This window comes from Cibotium barometz, chromosome 40 (assembly GCF_041138505.1).
Source record: "Cibotium barometz isolate CiBa-2024 chromosome 40, ASM4113850v1, whole genome shotgun sequence".
NCBI lineage: Eukaryota > Viridiplantae > Streptophyta > Polypodiopsida > Cyatheales > Cibotiaceae > Cibotium > Cibotium barometz.
The window spans coordinates 21,080,028-21,084,094 of record NC_141085.1 but is presented as its reverse complement, the minus strand read 5'-3'; the positions used below and the strand labels follow the sequence as shown (position 1 = coordinate 21,084,094).

At 43.1% G+C, this 4,067-nt stretch overlaps 1 pseudogene; it reads right to left on the bottom strand.

Annotated features, from left to right (window-relative positions):
* Positions 1-567: 567 nt before the first annotated feature.
* Positions 568-1,147, bottom strand: LOC147615301 (actin-3 pseudogene; annotated as a pseudogene).
* Between the last annotated feature and the right edge of the window lie 2,920 nt (positions 1,148-4,067).

The window sequence follows — 4,067 nt, the reverse complement described above, 5'->3', positions numbered from 1 at the left end:
ATGGGCTCACACCATAGCTTCTGAGGCTCAGCCAACAGCAGCGCCCTCCAAAACATTGCCAACGGATGCTACACAAACTACCACAGTAGCAAATTTTCTTGAGCTCGTTTTCAGTCCATGGGCAATGAGGGCCTTATCACCAGAGTGTCCAACGAGTCGCCCTTCGCATGAATTCAACAGCAATCACCTTCATTTTTCGGAAGTTTCAGGAGGCGTATCACTAGATGCAGCTTGATTTCCTCTGTAATTCGAAACCCTACATGGCATGAACAGAAGATATCCTCCACTTTTTTGAATCTCTGGTTCATCTACTCTCTGGTCCTCCCGGTTTCTGCATATCTCCTTGTATGCGCCGTTTTGCTGGTTATTATCCCTTTCCCGCAAGAGAATCGGGCACCTCACCTTTTGCAGCCCAAAAATCGCATTTTCCCAGTTTGAAATACTGCACCTCCTTATTTCCTGCTTAATATTCGGAAATTTCTTTTTTTAAAAAAACTTTCGCATGCCACGCAAGCCGCCACCTTCAAATATGTCTCCAGCTGTTGCCTCTGCTAAGCGTAGCAATCTTCACACGTTGCATCCAGTCAAGTCACGGCCTGCAAGATCCAGACGAAGGATAGCATGTGGCAAAGCATAGCCCTCGTAGATAGGAACGGTATGCATAACACCATCACCCGAATACAGCACAATTCCTGTTGTCCTTCCACTGGCATACAATGAAAGCACAGCCTAGATAGCAACATACATAGCTGGTGCATTGAATGTATCGAACATGATTTGAGTCATCTTCTCTCGATTAGCTTTTGGATTGAGAGGAGCTTCAGTGAGCAAGACTGGATGCTCTTCAGGAGCAACTCGAAGCTCATTATAGAATGTATGATGCCAAATCTTTTCCATGTCATCCCAGTTGGTTACGATACCATGCTCAATAGGATATTTCAAGGTCAATATTCCCCGCTTAGATTGGGCCTCATCGCCAACATATGCATCTTTTTGTCCCATACGCACCATAACACCAGTGTGCCGAGGACGGCCCACAATACTAGGAAACACTGCCCTAGGAGCATCATTCTCCAGCAAACCCATCCTTGACCATCCTAGATCCATTGTCACAGACAAGAGGTTGAACTTCCTCTGAGTCTGCCATTCTTGAATTCACGATATAACTTGGATCTGGGCAGTTGCTATGAGATTCTGCCCCTCCTCTTCTGCTACAGAACAAAAGAGGGAAGACTAGCATTGACAAGGGGACGTGACTTAGTTAGTCAAACAAGAGGGCCCTTCATCCACTGCTGCAATGGTAAGCATTGACCAAACGAAGGGACGGCACACAGATCCTGCCTTAAAGCCATGAACTCTGAAACGAAGGTTTTGGGTTAGAATTTCTCTGCTCTTGCTCTAATGCTGCTAAGCTTGCACATGCATTAAGTGCACATACAAATGTAATGTTGTTAGGTCTAATGCCTTCAACTTGCATCTCATCATACAAACCCAGAGCCTCCTTGTTCTGCTCATTCCAAGTAAGAACAGAAATCATGGTATCCCAAGACACGATATCTCAAAAGGGCATTCTTGAAAACCAATCCTTACATCATACATGCTCTCACATTTCCATACATGTCGAGAAGGGTGTTCCCTACTACAAGGTCTACCATAAGCATAAAACTCCATAATTCACACCACACTCATGTACAGAGGCTTCGAGACCTGGCTCAGCCTCAGCTCGTCTTATTGAACCTCATTTACAATATGAACATATGTACTCAGGAATCATATAATGACTCAAGTCATGGCACTTAATCCCATGCATCTGGATTTGCATTTGATGGCCTCATATGCATGGTTTCACACCATAGACGTGCCATGGCACGACATCCACCCCCTCTAAACCTGCACATCCTCTGGTATGTGCCAAATCATCATCAAGATCCACATATATCTGGATGTCGTCTTCATCTTCTACATTATCAGGGAGATCATCCTCTTCCTCTTCAACCATATCCATACTATTACTGTCAAGTCTCTCATCCTGAGTCTCCTGTGAATCAAAAGGATCACTGTCATATCTTCTTTTAAACATCTTGATCCTTTTGCCTGCTCTACAAGATTCTTTATCTCTGTTCCATCAAGCTCACACAGGGTATACGTGGCATTTCCATGCACATGCTTGACAATGTAAGGGCCAAACCATCTTTTTACAAACTTTCTTTGAACAGTGAACTGGTTGTCAAGGCTACTATCATACATTAGGACCCAATCACCTTCTTCAATAGGTTTTGGCCAGAGTCTGTGTCTTCTATCAAATCTTTCTTTATTTTTCAACCTTGCATCTTTTAAACGAGCTTTAGCAAGCTCTACATCTTCAGGCCTCCTCTCCAGCTGCCTTATTCGCAATACAAGGAGGTCTTCCCTGTTCAATCCTTCCACCCAGGGTAATACATTCCAAGTTGGAACTACTTCTTCAACTGGCATTACTGGCTTCTGACCATACATTAATTCTGCAGGCATGTATCCTGTCACACTGAGCTATGAGTTGTACGGTCAGCCCACAAAGCATATGGTAGCAGCCTTGGCCACTCTCGCATTCTTTCTCTGCATGCCTTAGCCAAAGCTTTAATGATTGGAGGATGTCCTCGCTCACTTTTACCATTGCCCTCAGGGTTGTAAGCACATGTTAGGGCCAGTTTGATGCCAATTCTAGAGAAGAATTCCCTTGCTTCTTCAACATCTAGCTCACCTCTATCAGCTGTTATTTTCCCAACACAACCATACCGGCAAATCACATCTTCCAAGAGAAATTTGCATACTGTTTCCGTACTCTTTGTTCTAAGAGCACGCCCCTCTACCTGATTTGTCAAATCTTCTCTTGCAAGTGCTATGTACCGCATCTACCAAATTCCCAAAGGCATTGTAACTAGATCCACTACCCATTTGTAGTGCATGGCAGGTGGGTAGGTTGGTTGCAAGCCATCACGATGCCGCACATTTGAGTATATTTGACATACCATGCATGTTTCCACATATTGGGAAATATCCTTGTACATTCCTTTCCACCAATATCTTTCCTTTATTTTGGTAAAGGTGGCCCACACACTTCGATGTCCAGCCCAGAGACTCTCATGGAATTCTTTCATGAGCTTCCCTTGAGTCTCTCTATCACATATGACTCTCTGTGGCATAGCATTCCTTGTTTAGGATGCTTCCACAGGTAGCCATCTTTTAGAAAATACCCATATGCTTTTCTGCGGATCCTCTTAAATTCTGAGTCAGACCAATTTTCCTGTCTTGTCAGAGTACTCAATTATTGACCAATAAGCAACCAATCTCCTTCATACATTTCTCCAATAAAAGACTCAAGTGCATTTGATAGGCAAGTATGGTCCCTTTTTGCATATGTGGTAGTGTAGAACTTTGTACCTACATCATCAATGTCACTAATCATCCCTTCTTCATCTTCATACCTGGCTCTTGATAGCATATCTGCAACAACTGGGTTATCTTTTCCTGCAATATGCTCAAACTCAGGATTTAGTGACTTGATATAGGCAATCCACCTAAGCATAGCAATATCTGGAGTGGTGCAGCTTGCAATCATCCCAAGGAGTGGCAAGCAATCAGTTTCCACAAGTACAGATGCCCTAATAAGATATTCTTTTTCACATTTTAGAGCAGTGACTATTCCCCATAACTCTCTCTTGATCTGCAGATATTTTCGTTGTCGAATGCTTAATACCTTTGCTCCAAATCTGATTACATACCTGTGATCATCCTCATCATCTTGCCCTACTGCCCATCCTATCCCAGTAGGACTAGTATCAACTGTAACAATCACAGGCCTGCCACACTCATAATCTGCCTTCCTTAGAGTAGGTGATGATTGGAGCAAACATTTCAGCTTCCGCATAGCTTTAATATGTACTGCACTCCACAAAAATTTTTGATTTTTCCTCAAAAGTTGATAAAGAGGATCTGCTACATATGCATAATGTGGGATCCAAATAACATAAAAGACACATGCACCAAGAAATCTCCTCAGCTCTGTAACATTAATGCATATCTCTTTCATT